Raw genomic sequence first — 17,779 nt, forward strand, 5'->3', positions numbered from 1 at the left:
ATTACTTTACCGAAGAGGTTGAAGCTTTAAAAAAGAACCAGAAGACATCCTAAAGATGAAGCATTCAATTAAGGAGATCAAGAAATGAACATAGGAAACAGAGTCAATCACATGAAGTAATATCAAAGATATGAATCTAGAAATGACATAGAAGGAAGAAGAGAGAGACCTGAGCATTAAATTAAAAAGAAAAAAAGAAAGAGCTCTATGAGAACTATCTGACTCCATCAGAAAAAGCAATCTATACTAATAAAAGGGTAATATGCTAATTAGACTGGACAGCCAAACGACCTACCAGATGTCCTTCTGGATGACACTCCAGATGAAGCTATTGATGCAAGGGCCGAGACCCTTGCACAAATTTCGTGCATCAGGCCTCTAGTCTGTATATATAAAAGCCAAGTGACCAGAAAGACCAGAATGACTGTAACGACCGGAACAACCAGTCGCTATGACACATGCTGTGGCCAGCCAACCGGCCCTCCCTCCAGCCAGCCAATTTCCCGTGGCCCCTCCCCCCGGCTGGCCCTACCCCTGGGTCAGCCCCCCAAAACCCAATTGGGGGCGGGGCCCACCAGCCAACCTCCTGTGGCTGACTGGACCCCACCTGTGCACGAATTTGTGCACTGGGCCTCTAGTATAAGAATAATAGGCATACCAGAAGACAGGGAGAAACAAATGGAGAGCCTATTCAAACAAATACAGTGGGGCCTTGACTTATGAGTGTCCCGACTAACGAGTTTTTTGAGATACCAGCTGTCTCTCGTCCGATTTTTTGCATTGAGTTGATAGAGTAATTTGAGTTAACGAGCTCCTTAATGAGCTCCTTAACGAGTTCGGTCTTGGAACGAATTAAACTCGTAAGTCAAGGCCCCACTGTAGTGGATGGTAATTTTCCAAACCTACAGAACGAACTAGATCCTTAAATCCAAGAAGGAAACAGAACACAGTTACTTTAATCCAAAGAGGCCCTCTTCAAGTGGGGTTCATTCCAGGGGCACAAGGATGGCTCAACATATGTAAATCAATCAATGTAATACACCATATTAACAGAAGAAAGGATAAAAATCAAATGATCTTATCAATAGCTGCAGAAAAGGCATTTGATAAGCTACAAAATCCAGTTATGATTAAAACACTCAAGACAATAGGAATAGAAGGAAAGTACTTCAATAAAATAAAGGCCATATATGACAAACCCTCAACCAATATTATACTCAATGGTGAAAAACTGAAAGCTTTTCCTCTAAAATCCGGAACAAGGATACCTACTCTTACCACTTTTATTCAACATAGTTCTGGAAGTTCTAGCCAGAGCAGTAAGGCAAGAGAAACAAATAAAATGCATCTAAATCAGGAAGGAAGACAAAAGGAAAGAGTAAAGGTGTCAAAAGAAGCAAAAGCATATAGATGTCACAATCCACAAGGTGAAAAGGTTACAAAAGCCAGAAATGGTAGCTAAGAGTGGAAATGATGGCATATGACAAAGAGCTCAGACTTACAACAGGTTGTCTCAGAGTGTGTACCATGGAATGTCTTCTGAGAGATTCCTATCCCCAAATAGTACGTTTCACACATTGGATGTTACAGATCACTCATTTTTTTCTTAGATCACTCTTATTTGGCCACTCCCAACCATTCTCTACACCCACAGCTCATCACCCCTTCATATGTAGAGAATGAGGCACCACCACATGGGTCAGTTAACCAGGCCCTAGAGCATGAGTTTCCACCCCCTAACCCCAGGCTGTCACTTATAATCTGGAAATGTACTTTTACTTTATTTTTTCAATATATTTTTATTGATTTCAGAGAGGAAGGGAGAGGGAGAGAGAGATAGAAACGTCAATGATAAGAGAGAATCATTGATTGGCTGCCTCCTGCATGCCCCGACTGGGGATCAAGTCCATGTGCCCTTGACCAGAATCAAACCCAGTACTCTTCAGTCCACAGGCTGACACTCTACCCACTTAGCCAAACTGGCTAGGGCTGTACTTTTACTTTTACCTTCATTTTAAGAATGGCATAGATAAGAGTCCTGAACAAAGGTATTTAGATGCAAATACAGACAGTACAAATGGGCCCAAGGAGTGGTTCGAATTTGTGATTTAACATGAACATATTTCAGCAACAAAACTTGTTTTCAAAGGGAACTAACTATGTGAAGGAAAGTAGTTTAATATAACTTCACATTTTCTTTTTTTTTAAATTGTTTTATTGCTTAAAGTATTACAAAGAGTATTACATATGTCTCCTTTTTTCCCCCGCCCTTAACAATCCCCCGGCCTCCCCTACCCCCCAGTGTCTTATGTCCATTGGTTATGCTTATATGCATGCATACAAGTCCTTTGGTTGATCTCTTACCTCCCTCCCCCACCCCCCTGCCCCTCAACCCTCCCTGGCTTTCCCACTGTAGTTTGACAGTCTGTTCGAGGCAACTCTGCCTCTGTATCTATTTTTGTTCATAAGTTTATAATGGTCTTTATTATCCATGAATGAGTGAGATCATGTGGTGTTTTTCCTTCATTGACTGGCTTATTTCACTTAGCATAATGCTCTCCAGTTCCATCCATGCCGTTGCAAATGGTAAGAGTTCCTTTTTTTTTTTACAGCAGCATAGTATTCCATCGTGTAGATGTACCACAGTTTTCTAATCCATTCATCTACTGATGGGCACTTAGGCTGTTTCCGGATCTTAGCTATGGTGAATTGTGCTGCTATGAACATAGGGGGGCATATATCCTTTCTGATTGGTGTTTCTGTTTTCTTGGAATATATTCCTAGAAGTGAGATCACAGGGTCAAATGGGAGTTCCAGTTTTAGTTTTTTGAGGAAACTCCATACTGTCTTCCATAGTGGCTGCACCAGTCTGCATTCCCACCTGCAGTGCACGAGTGTTCCTTTTTCTCCACATCCTCTCCAGCACTTGTCGTTTGTTGATTTGTTGATGATAGCCAGTCTGACAGGTGTGAGATGGTACCTCATTGTTGTTTTGATTTGCATCTCTCGGATGATTAGTGACTTTGAGCATGTTTTCGTATGTCTCTTGGCTTTCTGAATGTCCTCTTTTGAAAGGTGTCTATTTAGGTCCTTTGCCCATTTTTTGATTGGATTGTTTATCTTCCTTTTGTTAAGTTGTATGAGTTCCCTATAAATTTTGGAGATTAAGCCCTTATCAGATATGACATTAGCAAATATGTTTTCCCACGCAGTGGGCTTTCTTGTTGTTTTGTTAACTTCACATTTTCTATTTGTCATAATAGACTTTAAATGTCAGGATTTCAAAGTATGGCCTGCTTTAAACAATAGTGCAAACTATAAAGTAGATTTAGGAAAATAAAGCTGAGATGTGTATTATTACTAGAAAACCAAACAAATTTACATTTTAACATCAAAGTCAACATTTTTAAAAGGCCATTTTAGTGCATTTTAAAAATATCTTCTTGCCCAGCCGGTGTGGCTCAGTGATTGAGTGTCGACCTATGTATGAATCATGAGGTCACAGTTCAATTCCTGGGCAGGGCACATGCCTGGGTTGCAGGCTCGATCCCATGCGGGGGGCATGCAGGAGGCAGCTGACCCATGATTCTCTCTCATCATTGATGTTTCTGTCTCTCTCTCCCTCCTTTTTCCTCTCTGAAATCAATAAAAAAAAAAATTTAAAAAATAAAAATATCTTCTTAAACAAAAAATAATATTATCTTCCAAAAATATTATTTATGGAAGAGTTTATTCTGATAAAAACTGTTTAAATTTTGGCTTTTTTTTCCTTTAAGCATTTCTTGGCCTCTTGGGAAAAAACGATTATTAATACAATGAATTTTTATTGTGAAGCAGTGTAATTAAAACATGTCACAAAATTTATATTGCTTTTATGAAACATATCTGAGTTCTATACTATTTTTCTATATTCAGTTTACATACCTCATGGTTTCATATTCTTCTTCTTACAATTTTATGACACATATAGCCATAACTACAGCCTCAAATTGTCTAGAGATAATTTTTTTAAATATATATTTTTGTTGATTTCAGAGAGAGGAAGGGAGAGGGAGAGAATCATAAATGCCCCCTACTGGGAATCAAATCCACAAGCCAGGCATGTGCCCTGACTGGGAATCTAACCGTGAGCTCCTGGTTCATGGGTTGATGCTTAACTATTGAGCCACACCGGCCGGGCTAGAGATAATTTTTGAAGTATCAAAATAAGTTTTGTTCTTAATTTTTTTCATTTTATAATTATATGTAACTAGAGGCCCGGTGCATGAATTCGTGCATGGGTGGGGTCCCTTGGCCTGGCCAGCGATTGGGGCCAATCGAGGCCATCTTGCCCAGTCCCAATCAGGGCCAATCAAGGACTGCAGGAGGGCTCTAGGGCATGTCCAGCCCTCTCGCCCAGTCCCAATTGGCCGGACCCCAGCAGCAAGCTAACCTACCAGTCTGAGTGTCTGCCCCCTGGTGGTCAGTGCACATCATAGTGACTGGTCAAGCGGTTGACCAAATGGTCGTCCAGTCAGACACTTAGCATATTACACTTTTATTATATAGGATTGTATAATTTATAATTGCATCAGCTTAGCTGATTAATAGTCTCAAGGTACTGTAGAGAAAATGTGCATTATCTCAAGGGGTAAATATACTTCATAGGCAATCACAAGTTCTCCTGAAGCCATGAATGGCTGCATTCATAAACCAGCAGCATCACTACACCACTGGTCAAAGTCTCATAATCCTGGGAAGCAGGCCTTTGAACAAAGCTAAAATCCTTTCTTCCTGATAGACTGCTGCCATTGTTTTAAAACAGGCTCTGTATTGATCTCTCTATTAACTGGCTGAAGCCCTTGAATTCTACTTTTGGCAACAAAAAATGGGATGTTAATGATTGAGGCTATTGTGCCCACTAGAAGACCAATCCCAAATTTTCTCAAAAACTCCAAGGTTGGAACCTTATAGATAGGAACAATGCTTTTGACGTAGTAGAAGCCAAAATAAGCCATGTTGAAATCTCCATCACATCCCAAAGTTGCTGTAAATCCTTTGTTGAGGCCCTGTAGTTCCAAGTCTTCCTTCTTAATGGTGTATCTTGCTTAACTCATAGAGGATGGTTGCTCCTCAGGCTGACAAAATAGGAAAAACCATAATTACTGTACAATAACCAGGGTGTTACGTCTGGGGGTGGGGAGTGGGGGAAAGACATGTTGCCTAAGAAACTCACAGTAGTGGCAGATTTACTACCTGCAGCCCGGCCAGCATGACTCAGTGGTTGAGTGTCGACCTATGAACCAGGAGGACACAATTCAATTCCCGGCCAGGGCACATGCCAGGGATGCGGGCTCAATCCCCAGTGTGAGGCATGCAGGAGGCAGCTGATCAATGAGCTCTCTCATCATTGATGTTTCTATCTCTCCCTTCCTCTCTGAAATCAATAAAAATATTGTTAGGTTTGATCAAATAATTGAACCAATATCCCCTCCCCTGGGAACTGACCTTTAGGCCATTTCACAATGGACATTCCACTTGCTTAGAACACATTCCACTTGCTAAGATTATTATCTCTCCCCTCCAGAGTTTCCCAGAATCCAGGCCTGAACAGAGAATTCTCCACCCAGAAAAAAAAACCTGCCTAGAGTCCTTTAAAAACCTCTGACACCCTGTCTTTGGGGGCTGGCGCTATTTTGGGGCTCAGCCCATTTGGTATTCAGATGACCTAATCCTATATAATAAAACCCTAATATGCAAGTCGACTGAATGGCAGAACAACCGGTTGCTATGACATGCACTGACCACCAGGGGGCAGACGCTCAACCAGGGAAGCTCCTGCACTGAGCGTCTTCCCCCTGAGAGGGAAGTGACTGGTGGCGGTGATCAGGGGGGTGGGGCAGGCCAGAAAGCTGCAACAGGACACCAGCCAAGGTGGGTGCCAGCAGGGGCCCCACGATTGCCCTGCCCACTGGTCACCCCATAGATGGCCAGGCCTAGGGACCCTACCCTATATATTGGGAACAATCTCTTAGATTTAAAAATTAAAACCTGCAAGGTTTTACCCTACCCTACCCTAACACTGAAAAAAACAGGATGATGCAGTGATGATATGCATGGACTCTGGCTTGAACATTTTGCGGTTAGCCTTGATTCTGACACTTATAACTGTGTAACACAGCCAATTACTTAACTTCTCTCTGCTTCAGTTTTTCCACCCATAAGATGGGGAAAATGGTACTACTGCCTCAGAAGGATCATGTTATGTACTACTTTTTATAATCAGGGCAAAAAAAAATGTAGCTACCCATACAGCAGCAAGATGCCTTTCACCTGTATGAAAAGTATGGTCATTGGTGCATGCAGTGTCCTGGATTGTGAGAGGATGCAGGCCGGGCTGAGAGACTCTCTCCTCCCCCAGCCCCATGCACAAATTTCATGCACAGGGCCTCTAGTAAATTTATAATCCCTTACTTCTTTGGCCTCGTGCGATCCTCCTTCAAATATATATTTTTTTTAAAGAAAGAAAACGTGGACCTCAGTAGGTGTCCTCCCTAAAGTCAGGGGTAAGGGGATTCTCCTTTTACAAGGAGGTCCCTTGGCCCTGTGGGGGCTTTCTGTGCTGTGGGGACTTGGTAAACAAGTTTCCAGTTAACACTAGTTTCTCCTTGTCAATAACTGCAAATGTTCTGGGGGGTTATTTTGAGAATTAGTTTCCTAGACATCTGATTGGACCCTGTAGCTTAGTGGACACCAGTGTGTCAGATTGGGAGTACAGGAAACATTGTTAGAAGAAATCTTTGGATATATCAGAGAGAGGACAGAATTATTTTGTTCAAGTTAATTGATATATTTGTTGGATGTAATATAATGACAGCAGAGTTCTGTAAGGGTCTTGCATAAGAGCCTCAAAACTGACCAGTTATTAGTCTGATTAACAAATAGGATGAGGTTGGTGCAAGAAAAGTTGCTAGAAACGGAAAGGAAGCTTACTAAAAAAGTACTAGCTTTTTCAAAATTATTTTGGGACCCTGCTAGTAGAGTTAGATTTAAGTTGAGGGCTGTAGATTGAAAACTGAGGAGGGAGGGCTCCTGTGGTCGGCTGTTTATGGCAGATCCAGCAATCAGAAAGTTCATTTCCATCAGCAACGATATTGGGAACGTTTAGTAGTGTATTACTCTTCCATTCTTTTCATAGGGGTCTTGAGTATGGTAGGGATATGAAAACAAGAAGGATAAATATTGTTGGTTAAAATGTGAATAATTTGAGTGGCGGGGAGGACTTGGGACTTTATTTGATAAGGATTAAATCCAACAAGGACAGAAAAATTCTCTTCCTGGGGGATGGAGGCTGGGCATACCCACAGGCTGGGAGAACGAGTGTCAGAAATACGAGGAAGACGATTACACTAAGGCCCAGCCATTACATGACTTATTTGTAACAGGTTCTTGTTTATTGAAAAGGAGTTTGAGGGTTCATAAGAGTAGGTCTCAGAAAAAAAACACACACACACACACAAAAAAAACAAGAGTAGGTCTGAGCTTGTGGTTTCTGTGGGGACTCACAGGAAGCATGTTTAATTTGAGATCTGTGAACGGAACTGGCTATGTCCCTGGGAGATTTGCTGCAGTTGGGGTGCTCAGTCGGACTTGATGTGAACCCTTCCATCTGGGCTGTAGCTGGGACTTAGGACAGTCGTCCCTCCGGGTTTTTAACTAGACCTTGTCGCCTGGTTGAACTTATCTGTCCTAGATGAATGGTGTAAGACACCAGCTGGAAGACCTGAGAAAGGCCTCTGCCACAGGTGAGTGCAAAAGGGCTAGCTTGCCATTTTTCTTTAGGAGTTCACGTTTCTTGGCATAGCTTGGCTAGAGTCCTTTTTAGGGTTTCATTAGCTTTTTTCTACCTTATTTGAGGATTGAGGTCTCCATGATGAGTATAAGCGATAGTTGATTCGTACGCTTGAGCTAGCTGTTAGGTAATTTGGGCTACTAAAGAGGGTCCATTGTCACTCTGGAAGCTTCTTGGTAGTCCAAACCTAGGTAAGATTTTTCTAACTTGGCTATTTTAGTAGCTTTTTGTGTTCTGGTAGAAAGGCTTTAATCGACCCAGTAAAAGTGTTGACAAATACTAGGAAATATTTACATCTAGCTTTAGGAGGCATCTGAGTGCAATCGATTTGCCACCCTTTCCCAGGGTATGTATCCCGGTTTGTATTGGTGCCAGGAGGGGAGGAGGAGGAAGGCAACTCGAGCTTATTTTGGAGCAAAGTACATCCTTGGGTCACATTCTGTACTGCTTCGTAACGCTCTCATATCATAACCAGCTGGGAGACAAGGATAGCAAGAACACCTCTCCTTATGTGAGTGCCATCATGGAGCATTTTAAGGTTTGAGGTAACAAATGTTTATTATCCCTTGATATCCAGCCTGCCCATCTCTAGAGAATCCATTCTTTAAGGCCCAAGAGATTTCCTGGTGATGTAGAAGGGGCCTTCTGGTGGCTGAGGGAGGTCAGGGGGCAGAGCTGCCTTTAGGGTGATTGAGGAAGACCATGTTGTTATATTAGCTGCCTGATCTACCAATGTAATGCCTTTGATTATATCTGTGTTCCCTTCTGGTGGCCCTGGCAGTGTATCGTTGCTATTTCTTGGGGAAGTGTTACAGTTGCCAGGAGTTATAAATTCCTATATCAGTGATGGCGAACCTTTTGAGCTCGGTGTGTCAGCATTTTGAAAAACCCTAATTTAACTCTGGTGCCATGTCACATATAGAAATTTTTTAAAAAATATATTTTATTGATTTTTTACAGAGAGGAAGGGAGAGGGGTAGAGAGTTAGAAACATCAATGAGAGACAAACATCGATCAGCTGCCTTCCTCACACCCCCCACTGGGAATGTGCCCACAACCAAGGCACATGCCCTTGACGGGAATCGAACCTGGGACCCTTGAGTCCGCAGGCCGACGCTCTATCCACTGAGCCAAACCGGTCAGGGCTAGAAATTTTTTGATATTTGCAACCATAGTAAAACAAAGCCTTATTTTTTGATATTTATTTGATATATTTAAATGTCATTGAACAAAGAAAAATCAACCAAAAAAATGAGTTCGCGTGTCACCTCTGACACGCGTGTCATAGGTTCGCCATCACTGTCCTATATGATGATTTATGGGGGAATTTTTAGCTGTTCAAGGTGCTCTTTCTTTCCAAATAGCAGCATGGGCATGTAATATGAGAAACCCATACTTTGAGTCAGTGTAGATATTAACTCAGGTGTTTTCCCCTAGTTGTAAGGCCTTAGTGCAGTGGTTCTCAACCTGTGGGTCACGAACCCCTTTGGCGGTCGCCTAAGACCATCCTGCATATCAGATATTTACATGACGATTCATCACAGTAGCAACATTACAGTTATGAAGTAGCCACGAAAATAATTTTATGGTTGGGTCACAACATGAGGAACTGTATTTAAAGGGCCACTGCCTTAGTGAGTGCTGTGAGTTCAGCTTTTTGGTCCGAAGTCGTAGCGGGCAGGCTTTTACTGTTTCTTGAAGACCGACAATGGCATGCCTGCCTTTTTGACCCCATTTTGTGCAAAATGATTGCCATACGGAAACTATTCTGCTTCAGATTTAGGTAAAGGTTCGTCTTTTAGGTCAGGCCTGCTGGACTTGTTCAGTAGTTTCTATGCATTGGTGTGTGACCTGGTGGGCTACCCTCCTATTACTAGGAGCGTAGTGGATTGAGAGTTTGGCAAGGCTTTAGGGTTAATTCAGGAGAGTCAAGGAGAGCCTGCTATTTATTTAAGCCTTCCTCCCGGGAGCCATTGATAACCCTTTATTTACTTGATGGGGGGCTTTCAGTGCCTGCCCTAGGTAAGTGTATTGACCTCTCCTACCAGGAGAGCAGTGGCAGCTACAGCTGGTTAGCAGTGTGGCCAGCCGGCTACTATAGCAACATCCAGCGTTTTGAAAAGTAAGCTAGGAGTCCAATTGAAATTTTGGGTGGGGACTCCACATGTTATTTCCTGCCTTTCCGCTATATGCAAAGTAACCCATTTTTCTTTCCTTTTTGTTTTAAATATAAAATGCTTCACAAATTTGCGTGTCATCCTCGTGCAGGGGCCATCCTAATCTTCTCTGTATCGTTTGACTTTTAGTATATGTGCTGCGGAAGTGAGCACAGTAATCTGTTTTTCTTAATTTGGCATGACTAAACAGATCCACTGCTCAATTTCACTTTTAATTTCTCAAGGGCACGTTGGCATTCAGGGGTCCAGTCTACTGGCCCTTTGTCCTCTTCTTTTAAAGCCTTCTCTAGAGGGTTAGCATTTAGCCCCAAACCTGGGATCCACAGGTGGCAGAAGCCAGCGATTCCTAAAAATTCTCCAAGCTGTTGGTTACCTTTTGGGATGCTGAGAGCCAGTATGGCTTGTTTCCTTTGAGGTAACAGGGCCTGGGCTTCTGAGGTAAGTAGGTACCCCAGATATGGGACCCCTGGAAGGTTATTTGGGCCTTTTGGGGAGATACTTTATATCCTCTATTTACGAGGAAGTAAATACCAGGATGGGATTTTTATCTGAGTTTTCTGCGTTAGTACTAGAAATTAGTATCATCGCCATATTGTGGGAGGGGCCTGTTGGTCAACTGGAGTTCTCTTAATTTCTTGGCTTAAGAATTTCCAAACAAATGGGGACTGTCCCTAAAGCCCTGGGGGAGTACAGTCCGTGAACATTGGCAGGTCTCCCTAGTTTGGGGGTTAGGCCATTCAAATGTGAACAAGTACTGGGAATCAGGATGAAGGGGGATGCAGAAAAAGGCACCCTTTAAATTCAATACAGTAAAATATTTGGCTTCTCCTGGGATTTAAGATAGTGTATGGGTTTGGAATTATAGGATGTTCCGGCATTACGATCTTATTTACAGCCCTTAGGTCTTTCGCAAACTGGAATTTGCCATTTGGCTTTTGTACTAGGAGGAGAGGGGTATTGCTTGGGGACTGGCAGGGCCTGAGAAGCCCATGCTTTATATATACACTGAGTGGCCAGATTATTATGACCACCCCATCAGTACTTCATTGACACTTCCAAAAATACTGAATATTGAAAACTTCCTAAGCAAATACTCTCAATGTTTTATTATTATTATTATTATTATTTGCATAACTAATTCACTTCATTGTTCTGATGCGGTGGTCATAATAATCTGGTCACTCAGTGTATATTTAATGAGAGGGTCGATCCCTTTTATGGCCTTAGGTCTTAAAGGGTGCTGTCTTTTTTTAGGGTAGGGGGCCCCTGGTTTTGCTCCCATTGCCCTGCCTGGTATTCCAGTTTTCCATACCTCAGGATTGACTTAGAAGAGGACAGATTCTAGAACAAGCATGTCAAACTCATGGCCCACAATGAATATTTTTGCAGCCCGGCCAATATAATGGTCTGTAAGAAACGTTTTAATAAAAATTTCGTAACTTCATTTTTACAATATCCTGTTATACATAATTATTAATAACGAACTACGATGTTCGCTAATGACTGATGACTATAATCGTGTTGCATTCATTTTCCTTACGTGCCTTACACGCAGGCACACCATTTCTCTCCACTAATACTAGCAGCAAATATTTTAGCAGCTGATTGCCACATCAGTCTTGTACTGACTTGTTTGGTGTGCGCAACAGGAAATATTTCGCTTTCGGAAAACAAGGAAAATAGGCTTATTTGAGTTAAGCTTATTCATTTGTGCGGTTATTCGGTGTCTGGTAAGTTGATGTTCAAGAAAAAATATTAATTTTTATTAAAATGTTCTATTATTTTATGTTGACGACTACTTGTTTATTTTAGCCCTTTGTATTCAGCATGTCTCTATTGAAATAAACCTACGTTTCTATGAAAATTGAAGCTTTTGTTTTTTTGTGGCCCACGTAAACTTAAACCTTGTTTATTTGGCCCGCGTTAGCCTTTGAGTTTGACAAGCTTGTTCTAGAATATTATTAATTTTTGGTTCAGGGTGAGAAGTTAGGTTGGCCATCAGGAGTAACAATGAGAGTTTATTATCTTCTATGGTCACTTCTAGACTAGACAAGCTGTCCCTCCCTAACTAATAAGGGAATAGAGCACCCTGGAACTACAAGAAAAGTATGACTAAAAGTGAGATTCCTGAGGCAGCAGCCGAGGGGTTGAATGAAATGGATGCCCATTCACCCCAGTGATCCAATGGGTTTTGGAAGAAAGAGGCCCTGGTGAGTGAGTCAGCAGAGTAAGCAGTCCCTGTGTCTAATAAAAATGAATGGGCTTACCTGTCACATCAGTCACAGGAGACTCCTCCGGTGTGATGGTTTCAGATGGCCGGTGGGGGCAGTAGGAGGCCTCAGGCACCATCAGTTCTCAGGTGTTTTAAACATCATTGGTTTGGGGCACTAAGCTCCCTTAGAAGCCTAGGACTTTTCCAAAGGCCTTTCCCGGTGCAGATGGGGCATGGTCCTGGAGGTAGTCTGTCCCGAGTTAGTCGTAGGCACTCCTTTAGGTGTCCTTCTTGTCTACAGGGCGAGCAAAGGATTTAAAGCTGCGGCTATCAAGTAATTATGCCTTTTGTTTCCATCTGGTGGCTTTTTTGCTCTTCCTCTTCCCTGTCTTGGTTGCTAAAAACACTGAAAGCTATCTCTATCCGTTGCTCAGTGCAGATCTGCAGTCCCAAGGCTAGTTTGTGTAACTTTCTCAGGCTGACTGGGCTTGCCTCCCGGATAAAAGGCATTTCCTGAAGTGCTGGGCCCTTAACAGACACAGGATGGATGTTGTGTAATTTCCTAATGTTTTTGTTAATCATACCGGGAAAAGGGTGGAGTTCAATCTTTTCTTTTTAAAGTAACCTCTTTTATTTTGTCATAATTAAAAGGCTTAATAGTATATTTTGTCATCCCTTCTATGAGATGAGAGAAGTAACTACTAGTATATAGGTCCAGCGGTCCTTTTCCTCTGGTTTTTCATCTGTCCCAGTTTGATAGACTTAATTAGGGTCCTGATCTGGGTGTGCATCTCCCCCAGTCTGTATATGCAATGTTGATTTAGCATGATGACTGGCAAATTTATCAGAATAAGCCCTAGCATCTTCTATTATGACTGCTTTTCATTTACAGTGCAGCAGTGAAAGAGAACAGTCTGTAAATCACTCCATTAGGTCATAATGTTACCGATGAGTTTGGGTTCTTATCTCCTGATATAAAAGAATTTAGACCAGGGACACTGATAAAAGCAAAGGCAGATTTATTGAGGTTCTTCAGAGGGTGAGAGCACTGAGATAGGGCCTCAGGATCTATGCCCCAAAGGTGGGGTTTAAATCAGGGTGTCGGTTGGCTGGCTCTAAACTTGTTTGGAATACGGCTGTCCCAGTATACTCAGCAACTCGAATCATTCTGGGATTATGCAGCACTTATTATGAGATGCAAGAAGGGACTTTCTCAGCTAGTTCCTGAAACTCTCAAAGCTTTTAAGGTCATTAATGAGCTGTGATTGATGGCTTGACTTTGGATTAAAAAAAAAAAAATTTAGCCCTAGTCGGTTTGGCTCAGTGGATTCCAGTCAAGGGCATGTAGCTTGGTTGGAGGCTCCCTGGCCCTGGTCCAGGTGCATACAGGAGGCCAATCGGGGTATCTCTCACATCAATGTTTCTCTCTGTCTCTCCCTCTCCTTTCCACTCTCTCTACAAATCAATGGAAAAATATCCTCAAGTGTGGATTAATAATAATAAAAAAAGAATGCTTATAAAAAACATTTAAAAGAAGTCAGGGTAGTTCCTAGACCACTGTTTTAGAACTACCGGTTGATAACTGCCATAATTCTGGCAGCGTTTAACTTGATAGAGCAATTTGTTCTGGTAGGGCTTGACTCGATGGTGCAATTTTGGGGAACATTTTATTCTACCTGTTTCAGTAAATCAGTGTGATTAAACCCCTGTGTGAATTTGCTAGTATCTTTGGAAAACCAACCGAGTTTTTGTTTGCAAAGGGCCAGATCAGACATAAAAAAGGGAACATGTATCCAAATAATTTCTTTACCAGGCTTCCTGTTAGCTACTTCCCTCAGAGACAACATGCTAGGGTTTGGATGATTTTGAGTTCCCCTCCTGGTAGTGACAGGGCTACAAGTTAGGGTGAGTGCTAGCAGTTCTGTAGTGGAGGAGGGGTTATATGGAGCAGCTGTACTTTTTTTTTTTATTGCTTAAAGTATTACAAAGGGTATTACATATGTGTCCATTTTTTTCCCCCCGCCCTAGACAGTCCCCTAGACTCCCCTATCCCCCAGTGTCTTATGTCCATTGGTTATGCTTATATGCATGCATACAAGTCCTTTGGTTGATCTCTTACCCCCCTACCTCCTGCCCCCCAACCCTCCCCGGCCTTCCCGCTGCAGTTTGACAATCTGTTTGAGGCAGCTCTGCCTCTGTATCTATTATTGTTCAAAAGTTTATAATGGTCTCTATTATCCATGAATGAGTGAGATCATGTGGTGCAGCCACTAAGGAAGACAGTGTGGTGTTTCCTCAAAAAACTGAAAATGGAACTCCCATTTGACCCTGTGATCCCACTTCTAGGAATATATCCCAAGAAACCAGAAACACCAATCAGAAAGGATATATGCACCCCTATGTTCATAGCAGCACAATTCACCATAGCTAAGATCTGGAAACAGCCTAAGTGCCCATCAGTAGATGAATGGATTAGAAAACTGTGGTACATCTACACGATGGAATACTATGCTGCTGTAAAAAGGAAGGAACTCTTACCATTTGCAATGGCATGGATGGAACTGGAGAGCATTATGCTAAGTGAAACAAGCCAGTCAATAAAGGAAAAACACCACATGACCTCACTCACTCATGGATAATAGAGCAGCTGTACTTTGAGTGGTGGCAGTGAAGTGAGCTGGGAAGCAGGCTGTTCCACCCTCTGGATGGATTCTGTTTTATCTACGAGAGACAGAAGCCAGCTTCTTGCAGGGGCTGTGAGGAAGGTGAGCTTTAACTCATAAGACATTGTGACAATTAAGGAATATCCTAGAAGACTTCCTTAAATCCTTATCTTGGTAAAGGGCCATAAATATCTGAATATAAGGTTTTTCACTCCATTTGTCTTCATTTTTGCAAAAACAAATCTAATTGGAGGATAGTGTCATAATTCAGTGTTCCATTTACAGGCCAGACTTCCCTGTCCCTGAGATTGTATTGAGGTCTGGTGACATTACAACAGAAAAGGATGATTTTTTTTCCTTTTGATCATTGCCCTTAAAGGTCAATCAATTGTTAAGGAGCCACCCTAGCGGGTAATCTTGGGGAATGCTGCTGGCACAACCCATTTTGTCTCTTTTTTACCTGGTCAATACAGCTGATGACTGATTATGAGGCTTCCAGTACCAGGAGGTTGGTCATGAGATGAAGTGTAAATTCAGTTATTCCTTAGAGTTCTATAAATGTTTGTCTAATTTGAAGGGATCATTTAAAAATTTACTTTTCAGAAATCTATAATTTAGAAGCATCAGAATAAGGCAATGACCGTAGATTTGATTATAATGCAATTGACAAAAACTTCAGACTTTTTATATAATCTCTAGAACATCTACTTTAATAGTAAAAATATATGTATACAAATAGAACATAGTTATTATTTCTTTATTTGACAAAGCTTCCCATGTACTTCAAACATATCAAATAGGCCTGATTAGTCTAAAATTTCTCTTTTGTAAGGAGAAAGAACAAATCCTTGAGGTATTCCAGGGGCACATTGGAATAACTTAAAGCTATTTCTAGGTTAAGAAAAAGTCTCCTGTTAAAACTTCAACCCTGGGAAGTTTGTCAAATACATTTGACCAAAAAGATTATATCATTATGAAATAACACTAAATTATTTATTACCCAAAGTGACAATAAAAGGTATGAACATAAATACTGGCTAGTAAAACTATAGTTTTTAGAATGGAGAAAGATAAACTCAAAAGTTTCAAGTTACTAATAGACTTTAGAAAACTATGTTTAGACATATATATAACTAGAGGCCCAGTGCACAAAATTTGTGCACGGGGGGCGAGGGGAATTGCCCCCATCCTGATGCCCCCTCCGGGTCAGGTGTCATGGTGGGCCTGTGCGCGCCTCTGTTGGGGGGGCCGCCCCCCGCGGTAGCCTCATGTCCCAGTGATGCAAGTCCCCACCCCTGTCCCCGCCCACCAGCTCCTGTGTGCGCGCAGCCTGTTAAACGGTCGTGACTGGGACACTGTTAGGACCAATTAGCATATTACCTCTTTATATATATAGATTGTTACTAAAAAGCTTACCAAAAACTTTTCATTTCAGTTACATTTATTTATTAGTTCTTAACAACTACATGAGATTTTAAAGTCAATTATTACCCAAACCATTTTATTGACAAATTTTGTAGCAGAGATAACTAACATGAACTTATTTTTGTAATCCCAGGTAAAACAAACATATATCATGTTAATCACTCTAAAAGACATTAACTAAACTTAAACTAGCTTTAGTATCAAATATTTTTGTTCAGACCATAGAATCCTGGAAAAAATATTTGGGATAGTTTTTCTTTTTTACCATACACATAAACAGTATCTATATATATAAAAGGCTAATATGCTAATTGTCCCTCCAACCATCCAACCAGTCGCTATGATGTACACTGACCACCAGGGGGCAGAACCTCAATGCAGGAGCTGCCGTGATGTGCACTGGCCATTTACAAAGAAATGGCACTGCGGACCTGGCGCCAACAAAGCAACACTCAGCTTCCTCCAAGGGGGCAGGCCCCCACCACCACCCCGGAGCCACAGCCCACCAAATTGCAGCCAACACTGCCAAGACCCCATGGCACAAAATGCAGCCCACAGCCCAGCCCAACCCAGAAATAGTCTCTGTGGGTGCCAGGTAATGATGTCATGTAGCAACGCCCAGCTTCCTCTCCCTAGTGCAGTGGTTCTCAACCTTGGCTGCACATTAGAATCACCTGGGAATCTTTTTAAAATCCTGATTTCTGGGCCTCATCCTCCAGAAATTCTGTTTCTTTGTTATGGGGTGGGGCCACAACATTAATAACAAAGAAACAGAATTTCCGGAGGATGAGGCCCAGAAATCAGGATTTTAAAAAGATTCCCAGGTGATTCTAATGTGCAGCCAAGGTTGAGAACCACTGCCCTAGTGACTAGCCTCCTTGCAGTTTCTTCAGCCCAGGAACACAATGAGCTTTATAGCCAGGTAGAAACATTTACACTTTAACCAAATGTCTGTGAAGCATTTTCCTGTGCCTCATCTCATTTGATCCTCACAGAAGTCCTGGAGTAGGTAGATAGGAGACTCGGTGGAATCCCATTTTCTTTTCATTAGCTGGAAAATGGAGATTTAGAAAGTTTAGAAACTTGACCTGACTGAAAAGAAGTAAGAAATGGTGGACCTTGAAAATGACTTCAGGTTTTCTCACTGCGCAGAATATAGTCAAACACTGCTGCAGTTAAATATTTCACCCTTTGTTCTCCCTGTGTGATCTACAATAGTAATCTGCTTTGTGTTGATATTTACTGCTGTGTTGCTGATAATGACCTGAAAGAGAAGTTGGGGTGCTTCATTGGGCTGAAAAAAGTTTAGCTATATCAGAAAGCAGGTCTAATTAAGCAACTGTATTCTATATATATAAAAGGCTACATTGACTCATGCATGTCCCATACTGAACCATGTCCAGCACGACCAGGGCTGAACCTGAGGAGGGTGGTGAAGGATTAAAGAAGACAGACAAGAGAATAGAGTTAG

The 17,779-nt window shown here is 41.9% G+C and overlaps 1 protein-coding gene, 1 long non-coding RNA gene and 1 other non-coding gene across 9 annotated transcripts in view; 1 reads left to right on the plus strand and 2 right to left on the minus strand.

The window, feature by feature from the left end:
- Positions 1-2,555: 2,555 nt before the first annotated feature.
- LOC132233282 (uncharacterized) lies at positions 2,556-12,729 on the minus strand. Its single transcript, XR_009452578.1, has 2 exons — positions 12,276-12,729; positions 2,556-5,117 (listed from the first exon to the last, which is right to left on the minus strand). It is a non-coding gene; the product is annotated as an uncharacterized LOC132233282 (long non-coding RNA).
- Positions 7,620-17,779, plus strand: part of LOC132233280 (NXPE family member 3-like) — a 63,904-nt gene continuing 53,744 nt past the window's right edge. For 2 of the 7 annotated variants that reach the window (XM_059693683.1, XM_059693684.1), the window contains exon 1: positions 8,266-8,376. The gene's annotated coding sequence lies outside the window, so the exon portion shown is untranslated. Of the gene's footprint in view, positions 7,785-8,253; positions 8,377-17,779 lie in introns of those variants that run through there. The other 5 variants (XM_059693685.1, XM_059693682.1, XM_059693687.1 and 2 more) reach the window with 5 other exon arrangements.
- Positions 10,055-10,161, minus strand: LOC132233896 (U6 spliceosomal RNA). Its single transcript, XR_009452750.1, has one exon. It is a non-coding gene; the product is annotated as a U6 spliceosomal RNA (small nuclear RNA).

Source organism: Myotis daubentonii, chromosome 4 (genome assembly GCF_963259705.1).
Source record: "Myotis daubentonii chromosome 4, mMyoDau2.1, whole genome shotgun sequence".
Classification (NCBI taxonomy): domain Eukaryota; kingdom Metazoa; phylum Chordata; class Mammalia; order Chiroptera; family Vespertilionidae; genus Myotis; species Myotis daubentonii.